Raw genomic sequence first — 11,049 nt, 5'->3', positions numbered from 1 at the left:
CGGAGTTAAGTTTTTTTTCCGAATTACAAACCGATGTTTTAGGGCTTTTGATCAGAACGAGGATACGAGTCGATTGATGTAAAACTTACCTCGAAGAAATACTGACCCATCCCACGAAAACGGTGCTTCAATTCGGGTGTTTAAGCTTCCAATTAACAAAAATCAAGTCATTTCGAGCACAATTTCGGTGTGAGTTTTATATCAATCGACTTGTACCATTGTTCTGATCAAAAGCCCTAAAACACCGGTTTGTAATTTGGAAAAAAAACTTAACTCCAAGAGGTTGTACATTAAGCTACATGTATTTTAACGGCGGACTATTTTATAAAGAAAATTGATCAGTTCGGATTATTATCGGCTAATAACTGACTTAGGATTATTATCAGCCAAATTAAGTTAGAAGGAATTATTTATTTGCAATTCGCCTATTCTTTATGATACAGGTGCTTTTCTTTTTCTCACTAGAGGTTGTACATTAAGCTACATGTAATATGTAGTCCATATCCGTTAAAATTTTAAGTTAAAGATTAGTTGTGCTTAATATCATTACTAGAAACTAAACTTTACCGAGAGAAATGTAAGGTGCTTAATATCCTATGTTCTGATCAAAAGCCCTAAAACACCGGTTTGTAATTTGGAAAAAAAACTTAACTCCAAGAGGTTGTACATTAAGCTACATGTATTTTAACGGCGGACTATTTTATAAAGAAAATTGATCAGTTCGGATTATTATCGGCTAATAACTGACTTAGGATTATTATCAGCCAAATTAAGTTAGAAGGAATTATTTATTTGCAATTCGCCTATTCTTTATGATACAGGTGCTTTTCTTTTTCTCACTAGAGGTTGTACATTAAGCTACATGTAATATGTAGTCCATTTCCGTTAAAATTTTAAGTTAAAGATTAGTTGTGCTTAATATCATTACTAGAAACTAAACTTTACCGAGAGAAATGTAAGGTGCTTAATATCATTACTAGCCTAAAATAATCCTTAACTAGTGGCATTCTCGCACTCCGTAACGGGCTTTTGGTCGGTATATGTTCGGTTCGGTATGGTACCTGCACTCAAAAAAAAGTTGTGAGGTGCCCAAAAGGATATCGATATATATTTACATTGATCCAAAACAATGAAAATGAATACCGATGTTGGTACTAATCTTGTTAAGTCAAGATCCTAGAGGAAGTTCCTGTCATGTTAAACAACTTCAAGAAGTGGCACTATGATAACAGAACATGAGAAACAGTTATCAACTTTAATAGCGGTGATCAAGACATGAGAATCTATAATCCAATGGTTGTCTCATATCCAACATGGCAATTTGCATACGTTGTTATTTAACATACTAGCATGTGTTAACTATAAGTCAAACCAAAGTGTACCGCAATCATGCGTATCCTTGTCGTCGAAACGACAACGCCGTAAAATAGTTTACTTAACAATACCACAAGAATACGGGCGGTGCGTTAATCCTACAACGCTATAAATATTAAGGTAGGCTTGCAAAATTAATGAGCATATAGAACACAAGTATAAGCATGGCATATAGTAACAAGAATATAACAAGTATCATGTTTTAACGGATAAAGTGTGTGTATAAACAAGTTTAATCGTGAGTGTGTCGTTTATGATATTGTATACATGTTGCACCCAAAGTGTGTAAAACGGTAAATAGGATCGAGTATACTCATGGTTTGCGTAGAAATTCCCGTGTACATGAGTTTGTCGAGTCTTGAGTTGAGAACACCAAAGTTACCTTAAGATGGGAAACGGAGGTGTGTGAGTTGCAAATTTGATTAATTTGATTGGATTCGTAGTTCAGAGGGCGATTTATAAGTCACGGTAAAATGTAAAATAAGGTACCATGAAAATGGTCATGCAAGGAGATAGGATGATTAGCATCCATTAAACTTCATTATATGATTCACCAAAGAACAAAATCATCAACGTTGTTGATGATTTTGGTAAGTCACAAATGTGAAAATAATAAGAACTTAAACCCTCTAAACTTACAAACAACCAAGTGTGCTAGATAGATTCGTGCATCCCAAACATGTAAAGTGTTTGGGGCGTGATGTAGCCTTGTCCCTTTGTTGGAAACTGTTTGAGTTTTAGTGGTATGAACATAGTAATCAACAAGTGAGGTGATGGAACATAGTTGGAAAGCGAAGGCTTCCATGGTTCACACTTTCACCAAAACACAAGTTTCACCATATTACCACTTGGACGGGTATGGGATCAATGACCTATGTGTCCAGAAAAATCCAAATAACCTGTTTTAATTCGGATTGCTTGATAACTTAAACATTGGGGGTTAATGTGACCGTGTCCAGGATATCCTTGGCTCATTTAATTGAAAATGGCCACAACCTAAGCACGGGGTGTAGGCATACACCTGACAGATGCTAATGCCATGATTGTCACACCCCAACCGATGGTGGAAACATCGGGGTGAGGCACTGAGCAAAACAGATTGTCCAGGAGAAATCCATAACAACTAATATTACCAAATATTTAAAGTTACGTCCCATACCATAACATATCAAGCAAAATAGTTATTACAGACATAGTATCTCAAAGACAAATATTGTTCCAACAACTCATAAATTATTTAGTTTGTTTCTAGACTCCCCTAGCTTGATTCCACAAAAGCAAGGCATAGCACAACATCCTAAACACATGTCACATACGTTAAAATAGGTCAATACACATAGTGTAAAGGTGAGCATACAAGTTTAATAGTATAATAGTAGCGAAAGCAGTATACGCATAACCAGCATGTAACACGTAGAAATGTGAAGCATGTAAGCTATCGACAATGAAATATGCACAGACATGACTGCGAGTTGTAGAATGCGCAACACATATCACCCATGTGACACGTGAAGAAATACCCTTAACAACCCTTGTCCACGACAGGTGCTGAGTCCAAACTATAGTACTATCGTTGCTAAGGTGTCGGGCAACAATCACGGTGTAAACATAACATACCAGCATTCATCGAATAACACGTTTAACATGCAGAGCGGTTAGCGTATAAAAGTGTTTGTGTTATGTGATAGATGTGATTTGATATAAGTAACGTGTGTAACACCCAAAAGTGCGTTAAGCAAAAAGGGATCGAGTATACTCACAGTTCGTGTTTAGTAAATAAACATAAGCTTGGATTGAAGGGAGCGCTAGAGAGATTAGCCTAATCAGATAACAACAGTATAAGCGTTGAACGATGCGTTAAACAGTGCCATGTGATCTGGGTGACGGATAGTGATCCGACCAGATGATTGTCCGGACGGATGGTCATCCGGACGGAATGACCATTCGGTCAGAGGGTCATTCATTTGGGGAGGATATGTTTGTGTGCTTTGAAGTTTTCATTGTAGCATTTTTAAAAAGTGAGAAGTGTATCTACTCATCAGGTCATCCAGTCGGACGGTCATCCGGACCGATGGCCGTTCGCTCGGATGGTGATCCGTTTGAGCGAAAGGTTACAAAGTTTCAAGTCTCCTGGTAGGATAGTTATTCAATCGGATGGTTGTCCGATCGGATGACTATTCGTTTGGAACTGATATTCATTGAAGTTTTGTGAATTGTTTAAGTGTTGGAAATCACAAGTCACCCGGTCGAATAGTCGTTCGATCGGATGGTGATCCGATCGGACGGCTATCCGTTCGGCAACCTGTTTGTTTGAGAATTTGTAAAATCAGTTAAGTTTAGAAAGTTCTGCGGTTAAACCGAGACGGTATGACAATGTGTTAAGCAACGGAAAACCCATCAAGTCCAAGTCATCCGATCGGATGGGAATCACCCCGTTCAATCAGTAACTGTTCTTGACGGAACTTCATGTTCAACCCGTGAGTTGGTCGTCTCTTCGATAGTAATCCGTTCTCAGACCGGCACTTCACTAGAGAATGAGTAGAAGGCCTGAACAAGCTCAGATTCTATTGAGTAAAAATGAAGAATGTTTGAAGAAAAGTGGCAATTAGTTAGAAAATGTTTAGATTTAGGAGAAATCAGTGTTTAAACATTGTAGAAATCTGTTAGATTTGGACCATTCTTGCCGGAATGAAGTCATTCTCCGGAGTTCATTCAAACCCGTGATGACGTCATCATTGAACAGCCCGAAATCAGGTGATTTCATGGTTAAAAGTTGTGATTTGTGGGTGAAATCGATGAGAAAGTGTGTGCAGATGATAGAAGTACAAAATTTGAGATGAAAACTTACAAGAATCGCGAGGAATCGAGAGAAAATGGCCTGAGAGTGCGTGGGTCGGAGGAGAGTTGTCACATCACATGAACAGTGATGTGACAGGTGAATATTTATAGGGTGTCACGACCCCCGACCCACCCTGGACGGAATCGGGAGTCGCGAATAGCCCAGTGGTACCGGTGATTATTTTGAAAAATATTACAGCGGAAATTTAATCAGGACCGTGAGTTAGGGAAAATATCAGAGTTTAGAAACACTGGATTTTTATTTATTAAATAGATGGAATGAATCCATGTGTTACAAAGGTAGCTTTAATAAAGATAAATTTTATTACATAAAACAATATTTCTTAATTTGATTTTAATTAATAAAATAAGCCACTTCTTGATGCCTTTCAGTGCCGTATCCATCTTTTACTCCAATCTACTGTAATTACCTGAAATGCATTTTAAAAAGGTTTTGTCAGCGGAAATACTGAGTGAGTTCATTCAGTTTACTGAAAACGACACATTTGTTATAATTTACAGTATTAAGAGCGATTACAATGTTTCTGATATCAAACCAACTACCCACAGTATTTGTCACTCGACCAGCCATCGGTAGCCTCATTGCCGATGGTGTCTGTCACTATGGTCATATCACCCCTTGGCTAACTCGTTGTCCAATGGTGACGGTTATCAAGTAATGTATACAAAACCCCACATATCGGCTGTAATTTGGTGATTACATAGACTTAATCCCTGTAATTATAACTTTGAAAATAACTTGGAGTTTTGTAAAACAGTTGACAAAAAGAGAATGACTCACATTATAAGCATGCATATTCATATGGCCAAAGTTTAGTCTACAGATAATCCTTGATATATTGCAGATTTATACAGGCAGAGCTTAGCCTATTGATTTAACCTTGTAACCTAGTGCATACGAACTAGGTAGGTAACTTAATACAGCAATTACGATAACTCACGAGATTAAAACCCTCACAACGAATGACAAAGTGCAATCACTTAAACATCCATCGGATTCACAACGAATGACAAAGTATTCCCCGAATTCGGGTGGTACTCAAACATCCTGTCGGAATCACAACAAATGACAAAGGATAGTACTAAAACATCCATTGGATAGTTTCAATCGATCGGACATTGAATCGTAGCAGCGATTGAGTTAATACCCGGTATCGCAGTAGCACCCCGCTATACTAATCAGTGATTCGTGTGTGTTTTTTAGAGTATTTGGACGATATCTCTGCGTACGATTTGAATTTTATCGTCGTTCAATTGCCAGAATTCAAGTCCCAATGTCTGCTATTTATACACGAAAATTGACATGCTTACGGACCGTAAGCATTTTTTTCCTTACGGTCCGTAAGGGACACGAAATCACCATAGTCTTGTCACGTGTGTGTGTAGGCTAGCTGAGTCGACGAAATGATTAAATTCGATTTTTATAGTAACTTATAAGGATAATCGTTGAGTAGGGAATACCCCCCCCCCTGAGTTTTAGGGGCCCTGATCCTGATTCTGATTGTTTTGAAATTTGTAGGGTTTGTGCAGAATCACTTGGGTGTCTCAATTAGGGTTTCCTATTGGATGAAATAATACAATAAATAATAGTTTTGATGAGGGTTGTTACATTCTCCCCACCTTAATAAAAATCTCGTCCTCGAGATTTGGTTTATGATATTTCTTTTAGACTTATGTTATATTTTAGTCAATAAAACAATATTAAGATAGATGTCACAGAATCAAAATATCTAATTTTGTGAATACGAGTTGTACCATAAGTAGGATTCAAAGATTCAACTGAATTAGTTCAAGAAATTGATGACAAACGAATGAGATGAAATGATATAATTTCTAAGGTGACTAGGTTCAATCCAAAAGATATATGATTAATAGATATTTAGAATGAATGTGAAGGACTTTTAGAATCAATAAAAATTCTTTGTCAGAAGAAAGCTTACTTTGATCGGCAACTGAGTAAGACTTTAGAATTGACAGGTTCCAATTGAAATAAAGGCATGAAAAATGATTTGTCAAATATTAAATTATGATATGAGAAAATCAATGTGCTGACATGAGTGAATTGTAAGGATATACGGAAAGAAAATAGAGTTAGTGTATCATTGTTTAAAGTTCCAAGTTGTTTTAATTATGAAACAATGTGATAGTACACTATTAGTGACCATAATTTTTTCATACTATGTCCTATAGATCGAAATATAATAAGAACAAGTTGTTTTGGCATGACCAATTTATATTATATTTGTAAAGCAAATGTAATATATATTATTTATTACACATTTTTACTATATGTAAATGGTCACTACTTTTAAATAAATATTATAGTATTTTACTATACTATGTAAAATAACTTATATTTATTATGTAATATACATTACAAAACACCGCAATGAAGTTATTACATTACAAAATATTTTAGTATTATTATTTTGTAAAAGAATTCACTTTTATTTATAACGTTAAATGACAGTGGTAAATAAAGGTGTAAAAATATTTATTGTACAAAAGTATTTGTGAAATATTTTGTAAATATATATAATACTTAATGGGTCGATTCAATGTGATTACTTATTTTCATTTTGAAATCATATAACGTTGTGAATGTATTTACAAATGTTGTAAATAAGTGAAAACGGGTACTATTCTTATATATTACCATGTTCCCCTAACCCAACGTAGTTGATGACTACCATATTATTCTTATATAGTCATTTTCTTGCCAGAGCGTTACTGTACATAGTTACCACAAAACATGTGATAGACTATTATTTATATAGTTTTATTTGTCCCTCTAATTCTTATATTATTTTATGAAAATATGTCTTCTCTTTACAGTACAAAGTAAAATATTTTTATATATAATTAACATTTACTAAATAAGTATGATGACTTAATTAACTAGTCATTATCATGGCGGATATTGGTTAGTGCTGCCTTATTTAAGCATAGGTGGCCAGTCCATGCCTAACTAAGGCTAGGCTATTTAATACCTGCCCTTGACAATAACCCTAGTATTTGAAAATAATACTAACACTATTACTATTAATATTTTATTACTAATAATAAAACTAATATTAGTAATAAATAACTAAACATACACTTAAATGAGAGTATAACTCAAACATAATTTTTATACATATTTATAAAAATATAAATTCTTTACCTCAATGGTTTAATAAGAATATAGTCATACTATATTGTAAATTAGGTAATCATTTATGTAAGTTTCCATATATAATTAAATTTATATAATGTTTTTCGATTGAAGATGTTAAAGCAATAATTATCACGAAAGGCTCGATTGATGTTGTAAGAATCATTAAGAGATATACTGAAAAATAAATTTGTGTATCATTATCTTAGCATACAATTGTGTTAAGATTGCTTTTATAGAATAAATCCAAGCGGATTCAATATAAATAAATAAATAATTAAATCCGAAATTAGCGTAAGCTTCAGATTTTGTGAAAACGTCACCACAAGGTGATCGTGATCAAAGAAATGATTCAATGAAGTCGAAGACCAAACAAGCATGTTATAGTTCAAGAGAATCAAAGTGCTTGTTGGGATTATTTCAAATATGATGGCTAAAAATATCATATGGGACTTTGAATTGAATACGTATTGCGAGCAAGTTAACTGGGTTTGAATAAAACGAGTTTTAGTAAGGAAGTTTGGACATGATCACAACAGAAACCATGTATACCCTTCAAAGAAAATCGAGTTTTTTTTTTCAAGAAATTCATTGATTCGATATTAAAGAGTTATTGTTTTGCAATAATGTGGTTCACAGTACAAAAAGCGGAATGATATTTGAGTTTGGATAAAATAACAAATCGGAATGAAGTCCTCCAGTGGTCTTCATAAATCAAATGAACCACATGTGTAACAAACAGTGCATGTGTAACATGTGGATTTACCAAGAATTGAAATAAATCAATATTCGCTACTATGAAAGAAATCCTCATGGTATGATGACTATTAGGGGAAGTAGAAACACGAAAGTTAATTTATTATATGCAAAAGTCAGAATTTCAATGAAAGAAATATAAGAACTTTTATCTGGAATTTCGTGTGATAACCGTTGTTAAGTGAAATTACCAGGGAATATAAAATAAAATAAGGAATTTGCAAAGGTATACGATTCCTTTTTCAGTGATAATAATTATGACTCTGATTAGACTGTGCACTGATAATTGTGAAATCTTGTTACAACGTACCTCATCGAGATTCATGTCGTTTATAGAATTTACGTGGCAAAGTGCTTCTTTTTTATTAGTAATTCTTCTACTGACGGAATTAACATTGGTGTTATCGTGCCCAATTTATATTTTCCAAAGGTCTTGCTTCGAAAGTTGTGTATGATATACTTCAACTTCTGTGGACTTATAATTTAAGTTTCATGTGTTTTCTTGTATATTATCATAACTTTACATGCTTCTTACTTGCGTTAATAGTTTATGATAACGCGTTTAGAAATTCTTTTGATGGCATTTTAACTTAAAGGTTTTCCATTGTTTATTTTATCATACGAGCTACGAGACAGATGATCAAACGAAATAATGTTTGATATCGGAAAAGAGATTCCTAATAAAGAAATCTAGACACTTATGCTTATGCTTTATTCCATATTGACTTGTGGAATTTCTTATAGATATATATATATATATATATATATATATATATAATCACATATTTCACATGCTGAAATAAACATACCATTTATCAGGTCAATGTATTTAACAGATTCATATTTCCAAAAATAAATCAGATATCAAATCATGATATTATTTAGGGAAATTTTGTCACTTGTTTGACATATTATGTACCCCGTCTTATCCGGTTCACGCCGGAGAGGTAATCTCAGTATATCCGGACAAGCTGGAGAGTCTGCTACACCATACCCAGTCTTGTAGGAGAAAATTTTCTATTTCCCATAAATAATATCTTTTCAAGATTTTTTTTTTTAAAGTGCCTCTTTCATTAGGGCTTTTATCCAGAATCAAGGAAATTTGTATTCCCGTAATATATCTTATTCCAGACCAAGTAATATCAATAAGCAATAATTACTATTAATTCTTGCTTATTTATCATATCTTGCGATATTCTAATTACCATTCTTATGGCATACAAAAATCCATCATAATTTATTCACATAAGTACTTAGCTTATTTTGAAGTTTATACTAAGGCATCTTTTCTTAAGTTCAAATCTAAATGCTATAATGTGTGCTACTAGTTAATAGCAATCTCCTAACTCTTTTATATGAACTTAGGTATTATTGTCACAACACCTAAAGACTTAAAGCAGTGGCTCTAATACCACCTTCTGTCACGACCCCCGACCCACCCGGGACGAAATCGGGAGTCGCGAACAGCCCAGTGGTACCGGTGATTATTTTGAAAAATATTACAGCAGAAATTTAATCAGGACCGTGAGTTAGGGAAAATATCAGAGTTTAGAAACACCGGATTTTTATTTATTAAATAGATGGAATAAATCCATGTTTTACAAAGGTAGCTTTAATAAAGATAAATTTTATTACATAAAACAATATTTCTTAATTTGATTTTAATTAATAAAATAAGCCACTTCTTGATGCCTTTCAGTGCCGTATCCATCTTTTACTCCAATCTACTGTAATTACCTGAAACGCGTTTTAAAAAGGTTTTGTCAGCGGAAAATACTGAGTGAGTTCATTCAGTTTACTGAAAACGACACATTTGTTATAATTTACAGTATTGAGAGCGATTACAATGTTTCTGATATCAAACCAACTACCCACAGTATTTGTCACTCGACCAGCCATCGGTAGCCTCATTGCCCGATGGTGTCTGTGACTATGGTCATATCACCCCTTGGCTAACTCGTTGTCCAATGGTGACGGTTATCAAGTAATGTATACAAAATAACTTGGAGTTTTGTAAAACAGTTGATAAAAAGAGAATGACTCACATTATAAGCATGCAGATTCATATGGCCAAAGTTTAGTCTACAGATAATCCTTGATATATTGCAGATTTATACAGGTAGAGCTTAGCCTATTGATTTAACCTTGTAACCTAGTGCATACGAACTAGGTAGGTAACTTAATACAACAATTACGATAACTCACGAGATTAAAACCCTCACAATGAATGACAAAGTGCAATCACTTAAATATCCATCGGATTCACAACGAATGACAAAGTATTCCCCGAATTCGGGTGGTATTCAAACATCATGTCGGAATCACAACAAATGACAAAGGATAGTACTAAAACATCCATTGGATAGTTTCAATCGATCGGACATTGAATCGTAGCAGCGATTGAGTTAATACCCGGTATCGCAGCAGCACCCCGCTATACTAATTAGTGATTCGTGTTTGTTTTTTAGAGTATTTGGACGATATCTCTGAGTACGATTTGAATTTTATCGTCGTTCAATCGCCAGAATTCAAGTCCCAATGTCTGCTATTTATACACGAAAATTGACATGCTTACGGACCGTAAGCATTTTTTTCCTTACGGTCCGTAAGGGACACGAAATCACTATAGTCTTGTCGCGTGTGTGTGTAGGCTAGCTGAGTCGACGAAATGATTAAATTCGATTTTTATAGTAACTTATAAGGATAATCGTTGAGTAGGGAATACCCACCCCTGAGTTTTATGGGCCCTGTTCCTCATTCTGATTGTTCTGAAATTTATAGGGTTTGTGCAGAATCACTTGGGTGTCTCAATTAGGGTTTCCTATTGGATGAAATAATACAATAAATAATAGTTTTGATGAGGGTTGTTACATAGGGGAAGGAGAGAAAGGCGGTGTGGAGTCACG

This window comes from Helianthus annuus, chromosome 2, assembly GCF_002127325.2.
Source record: "Helianthus annuus cultivar XRQ/B chromosome 2, HanXRQr2.0-SUNRISE, whole genome shotgun sequence".
NCBI classification, from domain to species: Eukaryota; Viridiplantae; Streptophyta; class Magnoliopsida; order Asterales; family Asteraceae; genus Helianthus; species Helianthus annuus.
The sequence above is the reverse complement of the archived record's forward strand: the minus strand, read 5'-3'. Positions refer to the sequence as shown.